Source organism: Lutjanus erythropterus, chromosome 18 (assembly GCF_056507025.1).
Source record: "Lutjanus erythropterus isolate fLutEry1 chromosome 18, fLutEry1.hap2, whole genome shotgun sequence".
NCBI classification, from domain to species: domain Eukaryota; kingdom Metazoa; phylum Chordata; class Actinopteri; order Lutjaniformes; family Lutjanidae; genus Lutjanus; species Lutjanus erythropterus.
The window spans coordinates 28,966,996-28,991,630 of NC_139334.1; positions in this window are offsets into that span (position 1 = coordinate 28,966,996).

The following is a 24,635-nucleotide window of genomic DNA, read 5'->3' on the forward strand; positions in this document are numbered from 1 at the left end:
TTAGTGTTTAGGGGAATATTGTGCAACAATCCAGAAGCTTTTGGTCTGTTTGACTGTTGTTTTACCTGATGTCAGAAATGCTTAATGAGTGGCAATCACATGTCCATCCCACTGCAACATTTTCAGTCACTACAGAAGCTGTGGTAACAGTTGCCAGGAAGAGTTGATGCTTTTCATAACAATCAAAAATGCAGATTTAGAAATGGAGGAGTCTTACAGAGAATTATCAGCTGAATTTGCGGCTCCCATCAACTTTACAGCGAGTTTACGCTCAAATTGTAGCTGTCCAGCTCACAACTTTGGTGTTTTGGTCTCTCACACAATGTCTTCAGAGAAAAAGGCTCTAAAACATGAAGAAAATATTTATTACAGCTCAGTAGCAGACAAACTGAGACTAGCTGGTGAACATAGTGGAGCCTTTAGCAGCTAAAGAGCCAGATGTTTCTTAGGAGGTGGTAGAGACCAAACCAGAGATAAAAGAGACTGAATATTGGACTTGTATCGATCAGGTGAACAAAAACACAACTTCAAATGAATGATAATTTTGTTCTGTAAGTGCTGGTTGTGCAAATAAGCAGCCGTTTGCTAACAAATTCTCAACAGCCCTCATATTAGAAAAGGTTGATGGAAGGGGCAAAATCTGAAAAAAATTACTCAATTTCGCACAAACACTCACTTATGGTGGTCTTTGCTTAATCCGCTCAATGCAGCGGTTCCACTAAACAATTTTTAATCTGTCATTGATAATAAAAAGGGAAGTGATTAGTAGTTTTTGACACTGATTTTCACTTGAGGTTCGACTCTTAATGACATCATCTTGTCGCACCCTCTTCTTCTGCTATGGTGTAATGGTTTCCTGATTGGAGAAGTGGTGCCACCTACTAGGGACGCACTGATCAACCAGCCAGAGACTGGAATCGGAATCTGGAACAACATGTATATTACATAATATCAGAGCTGGAGACTCAAACTGACTTCATTAAGACTTGAGAAACTAAAAAAAAAAAGTCTTGAGTTTTTGACCTGGTAAAATTCTGATCTCAGCTTTACAAAAAACATGACTAATACAGCTGTTAGAAGGAAACTGTTAAAATATCTGGTTTGGACCTAAATCACTTGCATGTGAAAACTGATATTAAGTTAAAGACTTCATTTGTGGCCGACCTTCACTTCACTCGACCTCGTCTTGAATGATTGACACCACCTGACTTTGACTTGTTCTCAAATCAAGATTTGTCTCGACTGACGTTGCCCATCTTTATTACACAGATGACATTTGGGAGATGGGGAATGATGTGCAGTAAAGGTTGAACCGGGGACGCAGTGGTTCATGATTGGTGCTTTGACGTCTCCGCCACCAGTAGCAGGTACACTGTCTCAACTTATTTGAGATTTTACTTGTCTTGAAAAACTTCAGACTTGACTTTAACACTTGAATCTAGCAAAGATGGTGCTGTTGTATCAAACAAATTGAACTATTTGTTTCTCTTTCATGTTGTTTCATGATTTAATTGCATGAATATTATTATAATTATGAATATTATCATTTTGTGCTCACTTTTAACTCGGTTTTGTTTCTATCAACTTTGTGTTATTTTCGTTTGGATTGAGGTGTGTGTTTTTTTTTAATCCAATGTGGGTTCCTCTGCCTTCCTCAGTCTTCTTTTCATCATCTCAGTATAGAATTGAACTCAGCCTGAACTATTCATGGCAGAAAACAGCGTCAGGTCTATTTGTGACCCGACACCATCGACCACCAGCAGCAACGCTTTTGATCAGATAAGACTTTTCACTGGAGCTGCTGGATCATTTAACGCCTGTACAGTATCACATTTTTCTAAAGGTATTGTTGTTTTCAGAGATATTAGGTGTCTGCGGGTGTGTGTGGAGAGATTCTATTGAAAGATGAGTCACTCGGTCAGAGTGGGAGGAAATCTGAATCTGAGGAGACACTTACGTCAGATGATGAATGCTGAGCCTTCACACGCAACTGTTTTTCTTGTTGGAGCGAGTAAGCTATAACAGTTACCAGCATAATTGTTTCAGCATCAGTCAAGAAACTAAATCTGATCTTTCTTTGGAAACGCTTTTCTACTTCCAGGCCTTTGTTGAAGGAATTTTTATGCAACTCAAGTCTGATGGTGCAGGTTTTTGTGCACAGAAACTTTAGCTAAAGGCTAAAGGCTAATCCCAGAGAAAACAGGTTCAGTCTGTTGCTTCACTTTCCTCTCACACATAAAGGTATTAATGACTTTATAATTATTTAAATTGCCAAATAAAGCCAGGGGAAATTGTTGACCTTGTTGTGTGTTGCAGTGTCAACACCTGCCATCAACTGCTTGACTTAAATTAAATTATTACCCTAAAAAGAATACAGATTAAAAGTTTTCACAGCTAAACCAGCCAAGCTAACAGCAGTTAGTGGTTAGCTACTTTAGCAAAACGTTCAAAGTTATGTTTCAATCAGGAGACTCCATAAACAGCCTCGGTATTGTTCTCCCTGTCAGTCTCGGAGGCTACGTTTTGTCCCATTCAAGCCTTGTTCACCAGGAGAAGGAGCTGAGCCAGTTTCCATTTGTTGCTAAAGTAGCTAAAGGCTATCTGTCAATCTGGTTGATTGTATTTTATGCATCATATCCATAAAAATACCATCCCATTTCAACCAAATCAGTGAATAAAGTTTTAGAAGAAGAATTTGAACGTGTGCGATTCTTCTGAGCCAACTTGGGTTTGAAATGTACATTTTATAACTTTTACTTTTATAAAGTTTTAAAGTGAGCAGATAACAGCGCTGCTTGTCCTTTGGAAGATTAAAATCACAAGATACAGCAGTCTGTGGACTGAACCTAATGCACAGATAACATTGTGACACCTGATGAGAAGTTCACCTTCTGTCTGACTGGTTCAAATTCTTACTTAAAGCAAAATTACTTTTTTGGGTATTTAAACTGGACAGATATTATGTTTTACTGCCTTGAATGGTGGAATTAATACAGACAGAAGCTCAGTGTTTGTCTAGAGATGTGAGCAGATGAAATTCAAACCATTTAGAGAAATCTTCTGTCTAATTTTTCCTACTTTGCAAACGTGGTGTCAGGCTGACAGGTAGCTTCATCAGTATTTCTGTAGGAGCTGCACTTTTTAAAGCAGCAGTCGGCTTCAGTGAAAGGTTGACATCTCATTTTGGACTGAAGTCTTCATATTTACTCTGCTACAGTATGTCTGCTCTGTCAGTGCCGGGCTGCGGCATTAAAAAGGATTACCGCAGTCACTGAGAAACTGCAAAATTTATGGAAAACGATTGATGTCCCCAAATTCTCCTACAGGTTCTGCAGGTTGAGTGTATATTTCCTTCCTAGCTGTCAAGTTTTTGATGTCGAACTCTGCTGCTGAACCTGTTTAAAGAGTTTTTAAGAGTGTAAATCATGTAAAGTGTGAGCTGAAGATCTGCGATGTTACAAATCAACTTTGTTCTGTGTGAAAAGTTGTGACACCAGTTCTTACAAAACGACTCGAGAACAAAATTAAATTGCCAACTATTTTGCTAATCAATCATTTCTGTCATTTTCCGAGCAAAATTGTCAAACATTTGCTGGATTCAGCTTCTTAAATGTGAGGATTTGCTGCTTTTCTTTGTCTGTATGACAGTAATTGAAGAGTCTTCGGGTTGTGGACTGTTGGTCAGACAAAAGAAGCAATGTGAAGACGTTGCTTTGGGCTCTGAGAAATTGTGATGAGGATTTTTCACAATGTTTTTGACAATTTAAATCAAAGCAACTGATCAATTAATCGTAAAAACAGATTGATCAATAATGAAAATAATTGTTCGTTTTAGCTTGAGTCTAACAGTACAAGGTTTGGACATCACTGTATAGTTAAACTGGACCAGATTTAAAGATCTACTTCAGGTTAAATATTGTGTTTTCTAAAAGAAACGATGTCAAACTTTCTGGGGGAAACAAAATAACTTGATCACTAAATAATCTATCAACATGTTGGTGATGTCTTAATGACAATTTTTAGCATTTTACTTTGCTATCGGGCAGACTTCTACTGCTGCCTTGATTAGTTAGTTAGTTCGTGTTACTGTGGTGAATCTGATCTGACCCTTTAAAACAACAAAGTCACACAAACAAACTAACCGATGGAGGCAGCAGTAAAGTTAATATAGTCTTATATTTGTCATTAGTTTTTAGATTTATTCCATTTTTGTTTTCAGTTCAGTTTAGCTGCAGTTACTTACTCACGCATAGTTTTAGTTTTGTTTTCAGTAGTTTCTGTGTTAGTTAAATTTTTTTGCATTGTAACATGGGTGGTATTTCTCAAGGGCAAGATTTAACAAGTTACAGTAAGAACACAAACCTTTGAGGAAGCAGTTGACTCACAGTCATGTAGTCAGACCTCCCAGTCCCAGTAGACATATGTACCAAGGCCTTTAATGCTTCTGTTGATAAATCTGACCAAACTGACTTTACATTTATTTTAGGTAGTTGAACTTATTTTAGTTTTAGTTTTTAGTTTAGTTTTAGTTAGGTAGAATCAGCAGGATTTGGTCCTGAGCGTCACAAGTACAGCAAAATAATGAGAAAATAAAGAAATAAAGGCAGAGGGCAGAGTCTCTGCAGATACACACTTCTAGAGGGTCATAAGCGATTGAAAGGGATTATATTTACATGAATCCAAACATTGTTTATTAGGGAATATGTTGCATATTTATCAGGTTTAGCAGGTAGACCAGCAACTCCTGAGTTCTGCAAAGTAAAATGACAATGGAGTCTGGCTGCTTTAGAGGGAGTGATAGCTGGCTTACAGAAAGATGTTTTCCTGTCAGAAAAGGTTCTCTGACAGGTAAAGCAGTGAAAATATAGTGATATTGATTAGTTAACACACTGACGAGGGATAAGTACCTCAGACAACCCCACTCCAAACAATCCAAACCATTCCTTTAAAGTTCTAATACTTTAAAACATTAGGAACAGCTATATTTTATATCTGACGAGTTAATTTTCAGTATATATCCGTTGGGTAAAAGATTAGATGAGATCTGATAAAAGTTTAATGACCCAAGTGAGGAAATTGGGTAAAATCTCTAACAACTACCTGCTCTGTCAAAAGGTGCCATCATTTGTTTTAATTTTGTTCAGCCTTCTTTTAAATAAGGAAGATGAACTGCTGCACTTTTTTTTCTGTCTCCTAACCTTTAAGTGTCCCTTGTTAGATTCTGGTCATGGAAGAGTCAGACAGTTTAAGGATCTTGTTTTAAAAAACAAGAAATCCCAAGATTCAATTACCGTGACCGGTTCATTCGAAGTGCGGCTAAATTAGTCCTATTAACAGATTATTAGTCGGCGTGAAAATGTCATGAGTAAGCCTTGAGCTGTCTCAGGGAATTATTGTCCCTTCACACTTGCCGCCATCGTCTGAACCCAACTTAAAACAGAACGCCGCCGCGGGTCTTTTGGAACAGAGAGATTTGAGAAAACTATTAAATTACAACCCGTATGACCCTCCACTAGTGTCCCCTTTCAGGTTGACTTTTCTCCTAACATGGCCCGGAAAATAATTTCATGGTTTATGATGCTATGTAATTGTGCTGTCAGGTCAGCTTTCTAAGGCCCCCTCTCAGTTTTCCACCCACCCCTTCTCGCCTGCTTGCTCTTCTGTCCCTCAGGGCTGACTGTACCTACGCAGCTCCCCACTACACTTAGAAGTTTTTCTGAAACTTAATCTTCCTCTGACAGCAAACTTTTACTGTAACCTTTACAGTGCAGCCGAGGGACGGAGGGAGGAGGAATAAAAAATAAAGTTGGCTGTTTAGTTTTGCAGTGTTTGTGACCCCGTCGCCCTTCCTCAGTGAGAGGGAGCCACCGGCGAAAGGATTCCTTCCGCCTGTGAAAAATGTCCTTTATGCAAGTTTGATTAAACAGGAGTAGCAGTGGTTTTGAGCTGAGCCAGATTTTTTTTCTTCCTTGCTTCTTTGGCTTCGAGCGTGACTGTGAGGAAGAACCCAGGATTTAAAAAGAGAACCGAGTCCTTCTCCTCTTCCTCCTTCCCTTAACTTCCTCCTCGTTCCTGTTTCCGTCACTACAGAGAAAAGAAGTACAAGCAGTTTTCTATTTCCTGAGGTGTTTTTTTGTTGTCCCTTTGTTTCCCTCCAACCTTCTTTATCTTCTTTCTTTTCTCTTAAAGAGATAGTTCAGAGTCTTTGAAGTGGGGTGGTATGAGATACATATCCAAGGTCCTTGTATTGCCTGCAGTAGATGAGGTCAACACGCCTCCAGTTTAGAGAATCTGAGTGGAGCACCAGCACAGAAGTACCAGTGTAGGATGTTAACAGGGCTGCCCTTCAGTTGGTGAGAAGAGTCTTAGTTGTCCAGGTTTTCATTACCCTGTTAGTTGCAAGAAATTTTTTTTCCAAGTCCATTCAGGAGCTGCCTCTTGTTGTGAGGCCCAGGATGAGAGCATCAATGGATTGTTGTAGTCTTGCATAACCAGACGTCTCTCCACAGCGCTCAGCACTGGAGAAAAGACTGACTCTATGCACACGCATTCTGCCGTTAAGGAAGAAACACCCTGCCTTGTTAGCATTTCTGCAAACCGATCACAAATGTCTAAGCCCAGGATGCAGCGACGGCGCTGCTGCGACATAGTGTTGATGGGGAACTTGTAGTCATTTTAATACCAGAGCTCGGCTCCCGACGTGCAAATTTTCCACCAAAACATCACTGCAAAAGAAAAGGTAGCAGCTGGTAGCTTGTTACTGTTCTTACTATTAGTATCAAAGGCACTAATTTGCAATTTTCAGCATGTAGGTTGCAACAAGGTTGTTTGAGTAGTTTGAAATAGTTACTTCCACTCTCTGCAGTATGTTTGTAAATTTGTAAAATGTTTAGTAAAATAAAATAAAATAACAGTAAAATAAGAAATTAAATAAAATACAATAAGTAAAAAATAAAATAAAATAAAGAGCATAATTTATTGATCAGTGGGGCGTCAAACTAGTGTCTCATTGGCTCTAATTGGTTCTTTTTCACAGATGCAGGAAGTGTTTTGATTGAGTTAACTACCTGCCAGTTTGGCATCCAGAAAATTGGGGAAAGTTAGTCTACTGAGCTGGACTTGAAAAAAGAAGACAAAGAGAGGATACGAGACACGAGTGATACACGGACATGATTTTTTTTTGGAGTGGAATGAAGAAACAGACCGCGGGAATGAGAGAAGCTGCCGTTTTTTAGCTTCATTAGCTCGAGGTTAGCTTAACTTTAGCTTGACTTGTTAGTTTGTTAGCTCAAGGACGGGCGAACGTGATGTACGTACGTAACGTCAGGCGTCAGCTACGTCGTATCAGCGCCAACATTAGAAGAAGACAGCGACAGCAAACTTGACCATGGGGCTGGATTTTGAGGATTTCATGACCCAGTTGGCCATAAAACAGAACGACATGACTTCTAAAGGTAAGAATATACCTGTATTTAATTATCTTGTGTCACGTGGGTTAACTAACGTCAGCTTGTACTAACTGTTGGACGTCCTCTAAGCTAAGAAATATCGTTAGTCCGTGCTGCTGTGCTGTGATTATGCTAGCTATATGTTGCTATATGTTCCTTTAACAACCTGCAGTGTTTAGTGTTTGTTTAAGCTGTGTGAATGTTTGGTCACCACAGGGCAGAGTTACCCTGCAGAGCATCACCAGATTGTGTGTTTATATCTCTGCATCAGTATTCTGCTCTGTCACCTGGGAGGAGCTCGGAGTAGAGCCGCTGCTCCTCCACGTCAAGAGGAGTCAGCTGAGGTGGCTTGGGCATCTATATCGGATGCCTCTTGGGCGCCTCCCTGGGGAGGTGTTCTGGTCATGCCCCACTGGGAGGAGGCCCCGGGGGAAGACCCAGGACATGCTGGAGTGACTATGTCACCCGGCTGACCTGGGAACACCTTGGGGTCCCTCCAGAATACCTGGAGGAAGTGTCCAGGAAGAGGGAAGTCTGGGTGTCCCTGCTCAGACTGCTGCCCCCCGCGACCCGGCCCCGGATAAGCGGAAGACAATGGATGGATGGATGGACAGTATTCCCCTCAGCAGTGTGTCAGTCTTACTTAGGTGATGGTGTGTAGTGGTGATGTTCACATCGTGTGTGTTTGTGGTGTGATGCTGAACTGTCACAGGGGTGGATGTGGTCCCTGTGACCCTAAACATCCAGGAGGAGGGGATGTGGAGGTTTTAATGGTGTGTAAGGGCTACAGGTAGCCGTGGAGATGTCTGATTTCATAAGTTCGTTGCTTTAGTGATTAATGTGACTGTCTCATTTAAGGATAAAGAGCAGTTTTAGCTGTCCAGACTTGTGTGGAGAACCGGAGAACACACTTAAAGGCCACATCTTGTAAAGAAGCCAGTATGTCAGTATGATGGACTGTCTCTTCTTATGTTGTGCTCATATAGTAGCAGTACTTAGTACATAGGTTACCCGTAGTTAAACTGTTTTTAACCCAGTTTCATGAAAAAGACTAGAAGGGCACTTGGCCTTTGCCCAGTCTTCTATGTTTTTTCAACTGTGGCCTGGAAAACAACAGGGTTGTATGGGTCCGTTGCATAAGGAGGAATAAAATCTTGTAGTAGTTGTTTTGTTGTAGTCATTGCCATTTATTGCATTGTTTTATTGATTGTGGAGCTGCAACTCATGATTAATTTCATACTCAATTTATCAGTCGATTATTTTCTTAATTCATTGATTAACAGTTGTTTGTCAGAACGTGGTGGACAGTGTGAATCAGTGCTTCCCAAAGCCCAAGATGACATCCTCAAATGTCTTGTTATACTCATAACCCACAAATATTCAGTTTACTGTCAGAGAGGAGTAAAGAAAACAAAACAGACTCACACATAAGAAGCCGGAGATGCCAGTTAATCAGTCAGCAACTACTGAACAATCTGCTAATCATATTTTCATTGTTCTCTGTCACTTTTTAGACAAAATGCTGAGTTGTTTTGAAATGAATAGACAAGATAAAAGTATCAACTGCGGCTTGACAGAAAACACACAGTACTGGTCTGTCAGGTAGGCTTGTTCACATTTAATCAGGTTGATTAAATGATCATCAAAATAGTTAATACTTTTACTGTTGTTTGACTAATCATTACTTCAAACAACAGATTGACAATCTGATATAGAGCTGCAACTAATGATTATTTTCATTATCAATTATTCAGTTGATAATTTTCTTGATTAATTACTTAGTTGTTTGTTCCATAAAATGTCAGAAACTGGTGAAAAATATTAATCAGTGTTTCCCAAAGCCCAAGATGATATTGTCAAATGTCTTCTTTTGTCCACAACCCAAAGATATTCAGTTTACTGTCATGGAAGAATAAAGAAAACAGAAAATATTCACATTTAAGAAGCTGAAAACAGAGTTTGGACATTTTTTATTCTCAAAACAATGAATTGTCTGCTAAAATAGCTAATTTGATAGTGGATTAATAATGAATTAATCATTGCAGCTCTAATTTGATATGTAATTTAAGTAACTTGCAACATTGTGATATGTATTTTTAGTATTTTCATAGTGAAATGTCAACTCATGGGACATCCTGGTGGCTTAATGGTTAAGGTGCCTATCATATAACTGCAACATCCCACGTTTAATTTAAGCTGGGACCCTCTGTTGCATACGGTACCTCTCTTTCTCCATATTTTCCTGTCTGTCTACACACTGTCAAGTCTTAAACAAAGGAAACAATACTATCTTCATAGAAGTGTTATGTGTTGTTTGGTAATTCTTGAATTCAGCGGATACAGTGTATCAAGTTTCCTCCCTGCAGGACGCAGTCGAGCTCAGGTGTAAATCTGTGCGTTTATCGCGCTGTCATCTCGCTTCTCTTTGAGCTTGTCAGTCTGTGACCAGCAGCTGTCAAAACCCCGTATCACAATCTATTTTGCATCACAGTTGGCCAGAACAATCAGGAAGGTTTTCACAGTCAGCTCTGTTAACGTGCGCCTGCAGTTAAGTGCGGTTTATTCCTCCCACATGCTGTGGTATAGTAAAGAAAAAGTCAATAAAAAGGAGAAACAGAATGTCACCCACAATCAGGAGTAAATCTGCTGCAGCGAGGAAAGAATCCAATCTTTTTTAGATAAAGGAGATGTATGAGTGAGTCAATACGGATTTTAGTGTCTCTCCTTTGAGAAAACATTGAAGTAAGATCAGTTGTGCATCATATGGGAGTGTAAATCTGTTGTCCGAGACATCTTATCTTCTTGTTATTGTCCAAACTGAAAGGAAAACCTGCAGGAATCTGATGTTTCCCATAATGTTATCACCAGTGAAAATAACAGCTCTGTTGATGCATCACAGCAGGAGAGAAGACAGCTGAGTGAGGATGAGGATGTTAGACGAGGAAAGGTGTTAAAACATCCAGAGATTAGCACAGACCCAGACAGGGCTTCATCTCCTAATCCCTGTCCTCCCCCTGGAACTGTGCGAGACAACGACAGGGATTTGGGAAGTAGCTTTACCTGGTTTGGTCGTGTACTTAGAGCCTGACAAGCTGCAGATAATCATCACTTCCCCTCCTGACAGGAAGTCATTCCCGTCCTCAGGAAGTTCTCGCATCAGACCTGGTCAATATGTCTTTTTTTTTTTTTTTTTCAGCTTGACTGCTGATGTTCTCAGGAATCGTGACATCCTCAGGAAGTCTTGAAAAACACTCGGTTCTTGGCTTCCTGTCAGAGTGACTGCGGAGAAGAGAGGGGAACAATAAATGAGGGGAAGAAAAGTTTAAAAAAGAAAGGAAGTGAACATTTCACCTCTTAATTGTTCATACAGTACGTTGTGTGTGTGAACTTCACAGGTCGGTGTCCAGGCAGCAGCAGAGAAACCACTCATTACACACTCGCATGTGCAAAGACAACTGCAAAACAGGACATCTTAATACAATACACTTTTTTTTTAAAGATAATTTTAGAAGAATCATCTCACTGCAGCTGCAGATCATTAAATAGATTTTACACTATTTATGTCAATGAAAACTCTTTGTGATAAAAGAATAAGGCAGCAGAGGAGGAACACTTTATTGATTTCAGGGGACAAATTAAGTGTTACAGCAGCACAAGAAACAGATGAACAAGTGATACAAGTGATATGAAAAATGTTTCTGAAAATGCATTTGAGAAATAGTTTATTAAGACAGATAAAATCGCCAGATGTGAAAGTCTGTTTTTATGTAATCCAATAAATTAGATACTCAACAAACCAGGGCACTTTATCACGCTGATGACTAAAAATTAAAAATACAACAAAGCTATCAGACCTAAAACAGTCAGATAATAAAGGGAGAACTACCACAGTATAGACAGTATTTTAAAGTCTCTGATGCTTAACAAATTTCTGTTTTGTCACAATATATATTTTCATATTATCCAACCTTGTTAAAGTGGTAGGTACACTCAATAAAAAAAGAAAAGAAATCCGGGAAACACAAAAAACAAATAAGTCACAAAGTACAGACTAGACAAGTTTACATGAATTAATTGATTCAAGCTTTATTTAAAAATAGTAAATACTTACTTTTGAATATATTAAAAGATAATATATAAAAGAGCAGTGTTATTAAAACTTGATTAAATTGGCTAATTTATTTTAAATTCATTAGGCAGCGTCAGTTTCTCTTAATGGAAAAATAACTACAACATATTAATAAAGTAATTTAATTTACTACAAATAAATAACTAAACAAATTAAGAAATAAATACAAAGTAATCATGACTGAAGATCCACTCACAGTACTTCTTTCAAGAGCTTTTAACTACATCTCAAGCTCTTTATCAGCAGATGATTTTTGGCCATGTGACATCGTTGAACACAGACACGGGTTATTAAGTTTCATTCTTAGGTCATGTGACAACAACAGAGCCCTCGCCATGACGACCATGAGATCATGCAGATGAAATCTCTACAATAAGATAGGAAGTAGACTTGGAGTCAGGACAAGAAAAAAAACAACTTATCTTTCATGAATATGAAAAGAAAATCGTTTATGCATAACCTAATAAGTTGTAATATAAACAACATGAGATAGGTGACAAAATGTTCTCCCCTCAAGGTCCACCCACCAGCTGTTGTGGGCTTTCAATTATATTGCATGATCTTCATCAGCAGATAGTCTGTCAGTTCTATAAATGTTTAGGTTTCTTTTTTTCTGTATGCTTTAAGGAACTAGCGTATAATTGCCTGAAATAAGAACTGTTGTGTTTTTGTTACCTTTGAATGATTTCAGAAGCCTTTAGTCCTCTTCCATGGTGGCTGCCATGTTGAATTGCCAAGTTTCTACAGTATACAAGACTGGACAAAACACTGGTGCTCTAGGGCCTTTTGGTGATTTTTGTGAGTTTTGCAGCAACCATAGGTTGTAACCTTGAGTTACACCACATGAGCAGTTTGGAGGCATTTCTTTCTTTTTTCTGTTGCTAGTCACCATTCACTTCAGTTGTTTAGTTGAGTCTTCTGCGCTGTTTTCCTGTGAAACTTAAATAGTGTTTTGTGGAGTGAAAAACTTAACCTGACATTCAGTTGGCATGAGGGTGAGTAGATAATGTCGTAACCTGTGGTATTTTCTAGAAAGTCGATCTGAACCCGCCCGCCCCTGTGGGTTAACTGGGTCGATCCACGCATTATTGCTTTTTCTTTTCGACGAGTCAAAGCAGAGCTGTTGCTGCAGCTGCATGTTCCTTTCATACGTACGCAGTTGTTGATCAGTGCTGGCAGGCCTTCTCCTTCCTCTGGCATTTTACAGCAAACTACAGCACTCTGGTACCAATGGCACTCTAAAAAAACAAGTATGACACGTTTTCACAATTTTGGTATCAACCTGTTATCAAAGTATCGAGTCTTGTGACAACCCTAGTGTAGATGCAGTGTCCATCTTTATTTACAGTTTATGTATATAACTGCTTAAAAATTCCTTGTACTATGTTTAAGCTTTTAATTTTCTCCAGCACACACACATACACACTAATTCAACAGGACGGACCGACTGAGTGAGAAGTCTTCCTCTGAGATGTGTGAGTGAGCCAGCCTGGTGACAAATGAACATGTCAAGAGACGTCTGCTGCAGACTGCTGATCGCAACAAGGCTGAGATGTGTTGTAGAAAAAAGATGATGATGATGAAAAAAGAAAGATGAACAGATAAAGGTGTTTTGTAACCTGGCCAGAAAGCCAGCGAGTGCAGTCCAGTTCCATCAAAGTATTCATGGAGACGACACACCTGGGAGAGAGTCAGGGTTTAAAAAGATTCAACCTGAACTCGTAATGTCGTGTTTGGTGAAAACTCAGCAGGAGACAAACGCTGAATAAAGTCTGGGTTTTATCTGCGACCGGAGGGGGTCGAATGAGCTTTGTTTTCTGACTGTAATGAAGCAGGATCTACAACAGAGCCTTTTAAAGCTTTCCCACCAAATATGCATGAGATGAATATTTCATGTTTCACCAGGAGGGCGGGCAGGGAGACAGGGGGCTTTATGTAGCTGCAAATGGCTAACTGAGCTTTTTTTCCCTTCGTCTTCTTCTTCTTGTGTGATCGTCTTAAACACATCCACACCTCTGCGCTCCTGCTGTGGGACACAAGTTGTTAGCCCTGACTTGATAGAGTTGTCACTTCACCGGCACCTCCTTGTCAAATCACCCTGTCATGTGCTGCTTAGCTGGAAAGAAAGAGTAGGGAGAGGTCAGAGGTCATCACAGCCATTTCTGCTGAAGGACGGTGCAGTTTAGCCTAGCTGTTTTTTATCCTGGATGTTGTGTTAGAGAGAAAAGAGACATGAAACAGGAGGAAGAATAAATGTCACAGTGAGCTGAAATGTGGGCAAAGGTAAAAGATCATTAGGTCATTTTATTTGAAGAAGAATAGGCGGCGTAGTCAGCTTTTTTTTTTGCAGATAGATGGAAGAAAAGAGAGCTGACAGTTTTAATGTCGCTGATACAGTTGTTAACATCATTTGAAGTTGCAGGATGAGGTCTGAGGTCATTTCGATTGAGCAGTGCACTGTTTTGTCTTTTATCTCCAGCGAGGATGGAGAAAGCTGTGAGAGCTCGAGGCTCGACAAGGCATTTTACTGGACAAAGCCAAAGGTCATTTTCTGTAGAGGAACAAAAGGTGTTAATTTGTAGAAAAGTTGTTTTATTTTAGATAAAAAAAAATATTAAAAGACTGACGGCGAGAGAAATGTATCGGCAGACCCAGAGTCCGTTGTGCTGCTGCTATAATCTGAGTCGAGTCCACTGCAGCAGACTTGAATATAAAACATGCTGGAAAGGAAGAAGGAAGACGCTCTGAGCATCAGAAATAGATGCTTCTGTGTCTGACACCAACATGTGTTCAGAGTGAGTTCAACTGGATAGAAAAATGCATAAAATCAGCAGTAACAAGCCTGTGTTGTTTTCCAAAATGGGTTATTAGCTATAAGCTGATAATGGAAAGGATGTGACTAAGAGAAAGTTGTGTAAACACCGAGCTTTGTTTAGTTGAGAAGAAAATAAGTATTTTTTCATTTTTACAATAAAGGGGGTTTGTTCAGACTGTTAAACGCTAACCTTAGCTAGCTAGCAGCTACTTGTCAGGCTAAAGACGGTTAAAAAGCAACCATCGGTTTCCCAAATATGCTTTGGAGCTATGGTATTGTAGTACACCTCTCTGGAAGCCATGGTTGGACAAAACAATCAGCTGATGGATTGCATTTTCTTCTGGTCGTGGACCGTCGTGAAGTTAGCTAGCTCTACTGCTGCATAAATGTGTTACATAAACACATTACAGAAACAGGGACTTTTACTTCTTATTTGGAGCAGGAAAAACCAATCAACATATCTTTCAGGCTAACGTTAAGCAAATGCTGCCTTTTTTTTGGAGATGTGCTAGAATAAATCCATGATGATAAATCGAACATTGTAGTAATTTAGCAATTTTTCCATCTTGAGAACAGTTGTTGTTGTTGTTAGCATGCTGTTAGCCTCCCACTGGCAATCTCAAGATATCTTGGGTTGAGTCTGTCGACCAATCAGTCAGGCTGTGTTCCTGACTTGTGTGTGACAGCACTGATCCTTAGGTGTATTAACAGATCAACATGAAACTGACCATTCAAAATATAATTTGTGATGATGAAGGTAATAAGCTCAGGCAGTAAAGGACCGTATTGCCATAATAGGGTTATTGTCACAGCCTCACCTAAACTACAAATTGAACTGGGCTTATCATATTCTACAGGTGCATTATTCATCGCCCTGTGTTAATGAGGTTTACTGAGGAAGATCTTGAAACTTTTGATTGAACTTTTTCTTCTTTTTCTCCCCAATTTTTGCATGGAGAAAAAGAGACGTAATCAAAACCCTAAGGCAGAAGATTTTCTCTCATTTTAGTGAAATGAAACAAAATGAAAATATTTAAAGCAGAATATATTTTGTCCAGTGGGTGACTAAGAAGAGACGATGCAGTCTGGATATGAGACATGTTTGTTTATTCGGTTTAGAAAACATTTGCAACTTTCACCAGACTGAAGAGTCTCACACCTTTTTCTTCCTCACGCCTTCTGCAAAATAAATTTCCCTGAAAAATTAACCTTAAATGAACTGAAAGGAAGCCAACACACGCATGCACACAAACTAGTGTACCCATAATTCCACAGCACCAGGCGGGTGGCTGTGTGCAGAGGAGGCAGGCTTGACCCAGATGTCCCAAAGTGCCATTTACCAGGCGATAGCGCTGACAGACGGCCCACATGCTACAGCTAATTCTAAGCCATTAGTCTCCCACACGTCCACGCAGGCCGACGTGCTCATTTGGCACCAAACGCTGTTTTATTTACGGAGCACTGTAGCCAGTAATTTGGCTTCTGAGCAACACTACATCCTCTGAACCGCCATCTGGACAATCCTCTTATACTATGAAAAATATCCACCTTAACAGTCAATCAATCTCACTTTGTGTTCAGTCTTCTCATGCAGTTTCAAGGCTTCTCATGAGTTTATGAACTCAAACGATCAAAGTGACGTGACCTACTTAATTTAAAGGAAATTATTTAATAGAGCAGATGACACAGGAAACTAACCAGAGCTTGTTCCACACCTTATTTTCATATTTTAAATGTCAGAATAGACCTGTTAACAAGATTGTTTAGGGTGTTAGGAGACTTTGTTTTTGCAGGATGGGTAGTCTTTGGAGTCCTTTCACCTGAAACTAAAGTTAAAATATGTATCTTTGTTTTTCAGTCTTTTTTCTTGTGAACTACTAAATACTTCATCCTCCAAGGCTTCTTAAAATCATTCAAATGAAACAATTCATGAAGAAAAAATTGCTGTTTGGTCGGTTTGTTATGTCCACACTAAGGCCTAATCTAGATGAGGAGTCATCAGGTGGTTTATTGCATCCTTTAAAGGCCCACTGTGTAAGATTTAAGGGGATCCATTGGCAGAACTTGGCAGAAATTGAATAAATTACTCATAAGCATGTTTTGATTAGTGTATAACCCCCTTAAAATAAGAATTTTCTGTGTTTTCGTTACCTTAGAATGAGCCACTTGTATCTACCAAGAAAGCAGCTCCTTTTCCATGGAGGCCCGCATGTTGCACCGCCATGTTTCTACAGTAACCCAGTATGGACGAACCAAATACTGGCTTTGGAGCAGGCCTTTCAGCCGGCCTTTGGCGAGTCTCCCAGCCACCGTAGTTTCTCCCACATGCTTGGAAGGGGAGAATGAGACTAGATGCAATTGGAACCTCTGTTTTTGACGCTGTTTCTTAGCCCAAATCCCACAAACTGGAAAATATCGAGAGGTTCAGCTGAACATCTGCTGATGAAGGCCATGGTTTGTGACTGGAATATTTCCACTCAGTCAACCTTGTGCTAAGAAATTTCAGTCAAAATGCCATTTCCAGTGTCAGTGTTGGACCTCCAGGGTCAGTATGTTTTTTTTTCTACTGTGCAAAGCACAAGCTTCTGAGGAAGAACTGAATTACACCATGTAGCCAAAATTATATGGACATACTTATTTATACTTTGGTGTGGGGCTGTTTTTTTTTCCTGGTTTGGGCTACTTCATTCCATTGAAGAGAAATCTTAATTCTGCTCCAAACCAGGCTTGGACCATTCAACTGAATGGTCTGCCTCTGAAGAAAGAGCTGCAGCTCGAGGACAGACTCTCATTTAGTGGCAGAGTACACACACTGAGCTGGAGAATGGGTGGAAGAAAAACAGCCTGTAGAGCCAAAATATTTTACAGTACATACAGTGAATTCTGGGTTAATTTCAACCAAACCACAACTGGTGAATGTTAAAACAGTGGAAAGACTAACCAGCATAGTTTTGGTGAGTTTTATTTTGTTTTTCTGTTGAATTTGAGTAAAGAAAAAAAGAAAGAGAGAAACTTGAATGGAAGGTTTACATTTGTATTTTTCTGTCTGGAAAATAGATGAGAGAATATTAGATTTCTTGACATTTTTTTTTTTATGTACTGGATGTGTTGTACATAATGTAGCAAACTTGCCACTTGCACACTCCCAGTTGAACACGTCTGTGTGAATATATAATCTTGTTGCTGGGCTGAGGGTGGCTGGTTGGAAAATCTCTCAACCCGTCATCATACAGCGATATTCAAGACAACAGTGTTCAACACTTCGTGTCAACAGTTTCCTGCTTCAACATGACGAGGCCCCCATGCACAAAGCCAGATCCGTAAAAAAATGTTTTGGTGCGGATAAACTCTGAACCATGACCTCAATCTTATCCAACACCTTAGGATGAACTGGAACACCGACTGCAAGCCAGATGTTATCAGTGTTGGATCTCAGTAATACTCTGGTGGCTGAATGAGAGTAAATACCTACAGCCGGGCTCCAAAATCTGTTTGTTTGTCTAGTTTGTTTGGGTGTCCACATACTTTTGGCAACATAGTGTGATCATCCCTGTGACTTTCAGTATTGTGCGAGGTCCTCCAGCCTGACAGTGTAATACCATTTTAGAGAGATGGAGCAGAGTCGGTTTAGTTTAACTCGCTGATCTGTGTCACAAATGATATGAGGCCCACAGTCATTTTGCTCCACTTTAAGTATTTTAGTGTTTGTTCAACCAGAACAATCTTCTTCTGCAATCAATGACTGAAGATGTGATACATGATTCTAACCGGTCTCTAAGTAAAGAAAAACATTTTCGGGGGAAGCTCTGTGTCACAGTAAAGCAGGTTTCCTCACTCCTCTCTCACCCAGGAGGTTATCACAGTCAACCGGCTTAAAATAGAGCAAAGTCAAACTTGGCACCGTGACGCTTCAGGGAAACCAGGCGCTGTTTCAAAATGCTGAATTTACACTGCCGGCTCAAATCTGTCTTTTCTGCATCTGTGACACAGTTTGGATCTTTGAAATATTGTCCAAACAAATGGAAAAATCTGACTCCATGTGGGTTTCCATATTTAGACGTCAGTGCAAGAGTACTGGGATGGGGGCAAAAGTTAGACTTTAATGGCTGCTGCCTGACAAACTAACAGAGAACTTTATCAGGCTGTTGGAGCAGCACAATTAATGCTTATTATAGAAAAGTTGTTTGTTTTTTTATTATTATTTTTTAATACATTTTTTATGTGAGTGTATGCACAGGTAGATGCAGTTAACAGTTAACATCATTCTGTAAATACAAACACAAACGATTCCTTTTATGATATCACTAAACCATCCCACCTACCACACAGGGGTGTGCGATATGACAATATTAGATCGTGAAGGATTAGAACGTGTAGACGATCTGCCAAAGTGAGGAGATCGTATCGATCGTTCAGGGGTCCCTAACAGGCAGACCCCACGCCGTCCTATATGGACCCGGACCTATAACCAATAAACTATTAAGAGATTTTAAATTTTGACGGGACGCTTCTATTTTTACTGGCACAACTTTTCTAGTCTTTCCGGCGCTGGTTTATCTGATCAGGAAACGCACAGACCAACTGCAGAGAAGCTGCGTGTGGAGGAGACTGTTGTTAATGACGGAGTTTATTACAACAGTCGAAACTAACGTGATGGTTAATGACATCGAAATCAACCAGATGCTCTTATAAAATTAAACAATTGTCTATACGTAAAACAGGAGAGTCTGTTTCTCTGTGAGAAACTTTCAGACCTTCTCACAGCAGAGTGAACAGGTGAGGGAGGAGAGGAGGGCAGACTGATCACTAATCAATCGCGGATGCCGTCCTCCTCTTGGACTGATTAAAAAACAGAAAAATGTCAAAGTTGGTGACAAACCAAACCTGGTTGTTCACACAAATAAGGTGTTTGTGTGAAACACTGCAGAGTGAAACATCGTGCTGTTTAAAGACAGTCTGCTGTCTGTAGTTTGACAGAGACAGAGGGTCGTGTCTAGAAGGGAACCCTAGACCTGCGAAAGATCGCGCGAGTTTGATTATTTTAGTAGAAATAACGGACACAAATCTCGCGAGAGTTGCGCAAATAAAGAGTTACCTTCTAGACACGAGCGAAAAAGGTGCGCAGCTCCAAAAATAGAAAATCATGTCATGGTGTCAATGTTTTTAATGTGGCGGGCCGCCATAAATAAAACTATTCACTGATCCACAGAGAGTCACTGAAACACTGATCACTGACCTGCTGTGATGAAAAAAATACTCACATTCTTTACTTAGGTATTTTTACATTGTGGTATTAGTGTTTTTACTTAATTACAATTTAAAAACCTTGCATGTTATTTTTTCTTTTTTGAAAAATCAACATTTTTATTGCTGTTGTTGTACTTTAATGGTATTCTTGTTGGTATTTTTTGATTACTAAATACAGACCTGCAAACTCATAAGAGGAGAAAAAGGTGGCATGTTGGTAAACCAGTCCCCTGTTGGGGGTCTGGGAGCGTCTGTCCTGCTCCAGAAGAAAAATGTTGTGATTTTAACATGTTAACAAAACATCTGGTGACTGTTTCAGTTAAAAGAGTTAGTAACATCTTCTGTTTGTGGTTTTTGCAGACATTACTACCTTTACTTTTACCTTTGTGCTTGAAAAAAAGTAGAAAGTAAAGTAAAAACAGTAAATGTAAATCTAAATACATAGCATAATACATAATATAAATACATGTAAGATCGTGATAAAATCGAAATTGTGATTTTCTAATAAAAAAATCATGATATGATATTTTTGCCATATCACCCACCCCTACTACCACATCACAAGCAGCTTCTCATTTCTTAAACAACCATGTTAGAAGATATATCCTGTGGTCGTGGAAAAGATGTTACTCTGTTTCAGAAGGGTCAAATTATTGGCCTGCATCAAGCAAAGAAAACAACTAAGGAGATTGATGAAACTACTGAAAAGCAGTAGAACTCACAGCTGTGTTTAATAATGACAGTAAGAGCATTTCCACACAGTGTGAAGAGAACTCAAGAGATTGGGACTAAACAGCTGTGTAGCCTTAAGAAAACCACTTATTAGTGAGGATAATCAGAAAAAAAGGCCTCAGTTTTCTAGGGAGCATAAAGATTGGACTGTGGAGCAATGGAAAAAGGTCATGTGGTCTGATGAGTCCAGATTTACCCTGTTCCAGAGTGATGGGGGTATCTGAGTAAGAAGAGAGGCAGATGAAGTGATGCTCCCATCATGCCTAGTGCCTACTGTACAAGCCTGTGGGGGCAGTGTTGTGATCTGGGGTTGCTTCAGTTGCTCAGGTCGAGGTTCAGCAACGTTATGAGCCCAAAAAATGACGTCAGCTCACTACCTGAATATACTGAATGTTTTTACATCAATGCATTTTTTTCTTCCCTGATGGCGTGGGCATATTCCAAGATAACAATGCCAGGATTCATCAAGCTCAAACTGTGACACAGTGGTTCAAGGAGCATGACACATCATTTTCATACATGGATTGTCCACCAGAGAGTCCAGACCTAAACCCCACTGAGAATCTTTGGGATGTGCTGGAGAAGACTGTGGTCCGACTCTCCCATCATCAGTACAAGATCTTGGTGAAAAATTAATGCAACTCTGGGCAGAAATAAATATTATGACATTGAATAAGCTTATTGAAACAATATCATGGTGAATGTGTGCCATAACCAAAGCTAAAGGCGGTCCAACGGAATATTAGTGTGTGACTTTTTTTGGCCAAGCAGTGTATAACACATACATTCGAGATGATATATTAAATATTACTCCATTCACTCTGCTGATTGTTTTCTCGATTCACTGACTTATTCTTTAGTCTGAAAAACTGTAATAAAAGTAGAGAAAATTCCCATCACTGTTTCCCTGAGACAAGCGTAACGAGCCAAAAATCCCAAACCCAAAGATATCCAGTTACCAATGACATTCAGCAAATCCTCTCAGTGGAGAAGCTCGAACCAGAAACTATTTTTTCTTTATTATTGCTTGAAAAGTGACAATTAATCTTGTTCAATTAATCTTGTTTCAGCTTTATACTGCATGTGTGTAGCTGAATTAAAAAAAAAATGAATTTATAGCCATAGTATCAGAGAATTCATTCATTTCTTCCCATAATTAAGATTCTCCATGCAGCAAATACTTTCGTTTCTTAAAAACAATGATCAGTCATGTGACAAAGTTTAATAACTTTTTGTAAGTCACAGTTTTGCTGAGTTGGTTCTTGTTTGGATTTTAAAAGGAAATTTCACCAGTCTGTGTTTGTAATGATCCTATTTGTTTGAAGTGCATCATATAAAAAGATTGACAGCTTCAGATTTTTGGGGGATTTTGTTGGCTTCTTTGTGGAATCAAAAACTTGGTGTCACAAGATTTACACATTTTGACCCCACGGCTTACAAAAACACAAAAAGTGAGATTTTTGGATTTGATCCTGTGGTGTAAATCTGTCTGCAGGGGCTCTCAGCCCGGTGAGCCGCCACGCTGTCAGAAATCACCACTAATTACCAGCAAGGTAAATCCCCCCGTAGAAACAGCTTAAATCAATTAGCCCACACTCCGGACGGCTGGGCTCAATCCTCGCCGCCTTTCTCACGATCCTGCAGAACTGTGGGAAGCCGGCCTGATCGCCTGCCCTCCCCCCTGAGGCTTCATTCCCCCTCTACTGCCTTCCTTTTTCCCTCCTTTTTCTCATCCATCCGTCCTCGCCGGCTCTGGCAGACGTCCACTGCCAATCTAAACACTGAACAAAACAGCCCGGCTACTGTTGACGGAGCTAAAAAATTATAAAAACATAATTTTACTGGTCACACACCTCATTTGGAAATATGTATTTTCATACAAAGTGTCTCTCCTTAGTGACCACTTCACTGCTGCCAACTTGGCAACTTTTCCTCAGGATTTACTGACTTTTTTACACTCGAGCAGCTTAATTTCTCCAAAGTGAACAATGACAAATAGGAGCAGACCATAATATTAGTTTACTAATATATCAGGCTGATATTAGCCTGACGGCAGACATTGGATTTCAGCCAAGTCACCCACTGCTGATAATGACGGACTATGTTCCCTGACAACAGCTACATAAAAAGCAGTTAGTAAAACGTGTAATAAGAATTTATCTTCTTTGTGCATTTATCTTTTTTTAATATATATGTCTCATTATGTCTTTTGCCAAGTCATTATTAAGTTATGACTCAGCTAAAGTCACTCTGTCTCGAGGAGTTGGTAATCATAGGGTACAGATGATGGTGTAAATGATGTTCTTGAGACTTTTTAAAGATGTTCTTGGCTTGAAAATGATCAAATTTAAATATATTAAATGGTGTCTAAAACATGTATAACAGCAATATATCCATGGGGGTCAAAGCCAAGCAAAGAAATTAAGCTATTTTGGCAGTGATCTAGCTGCCATTGCTCATAGTAGACAGTAATTCAGTGTTATCACTTAGCATATTTGTTTTAGATGTTTGAAGAGTAGTCTGATGTAATGCATAACACTGGATCAGAATTCACTACGTTGAATACCAGTTTTATTATTTTATATGTGGGTTCGTATGCATATATTCGTATCATGGTATACTGTACCTATATACACAGGTTCTACAGTGTTTTATAGCAGAGGTGCACTCAAAGATCAGCTCTTCTAGCATTATAAAGTCATTATACTTTTACATAAAACATTAAGCCTTTTGCCCTCAGGGGAAAAATGAGCAGAGAGCACATGCAGTATATTAGAGGGATAGCTGTATGAGGTACTTACCCATAGTCAGTGTATTATGTACAGTACATGGTGATTGTTAGGCCTCCGATTCGCAAAGCAGTTTACTGCTGTGGACAGAGAAAGCAGCAAAACATATCTTTAGCTCACCATTACTTAAGTTATATTGTTTGGAAAATCGCTTTCTCCCAGCCACCAAACTCTTTCTTTCTTTTACAAAAATACTATTTCACCTCAGAGAACACAAGAATTGCTGGTCTACTGGTGCCTTGATCAGTCAGACTGTTTGTTATTGTCTGTATTTGGTGAAAAATAGTCTGCTTCATCAGAAGCACACTGACCTGCAGCCTACATGCCGAAAACAGCAAATTAGTGCCTGGGATGCTAATGGTACGAACATAAACAAGATAACGGCTGTTACCTTTTCTTTTGCAGTAATGTAGTCATTTTAATGCCAGAGCTTGACTCCCGATGTGTAAATGTTCCACCAAAACAAGTTCCCTCTTGGCGGTATTTTGCAGCAGCATCATCGATGCATCCTAGATTTACCGCTGTCCAACATGTTTGTGATTGGCTTAAAGAAATACAAAGAAGGCAGGGCTTTTTTTTTTTTTTTTTCCCCTATAGCAGAATGTGTATGTGTGGAGCCAGACCTTTCTCCAGCACCGAGTACTGTAGAGAGATGTCTGGCTATGCAAGACTAGGTGAAACAAACAAGCTGTTCTGTGAGGTAAATTTACTGATTTTGCCAATAGAGTTTGTTTATTTTTAATTTTATGTAGACGCCACATTGACCGCTTTGGCTTGTTGCTGTGTTAGGTCAATATTAGGGGTGTCCCGATCCGAGATTGATATCGGATATTGGTCCAATATCAGCCAAAAAACAAGTATCAGATTTTGTCGGACTGCATCTAAAATCTCTGATATCAGCGCTCCGATAAGCATATCCATAGGTGACTCTGGTTGCTGACTATTGTTCTCTGTTTGAGTAACATCACTTGATCAAGCCTTTTCTAACATTCCACACTACAAAATAAGTAATAAAAGTATGTATGATTCATGCTGATATTGTATCGGATCGATATCGATCCTCAAGGCTGCAATGTCGGTATCGTATTGGAAGTGAAAAAGTTGTATCGGGACATCCCTAGTCAATGTTGCTGCCATATCGAAGATGTCACCTTGGGCTTTGGGAAACACTGATTGATATTTTTCACCATTTTCTGACATTTAATGGACCAAACAACTAATCGATTAATTGAGAGGATAATAAATAAATTAATCTATCCTGAAAATAATTGTTAGTTCAGCCTTAAGAAGCACTATAACATCAGTTTCTTGGTCAGCTAGAATCAACAAGCCTTCTACTTTCACAAGCTCTTAAAAAATTAGGATTTCTTTTTTTTCCAATACGTAGATCATGAACCTTTGAAATAGGTTGAGAAATAAACCTTATGGTTCTTTCTATCCAGTAAAATGCAGCTCCCTGTATACATGTATTTGTT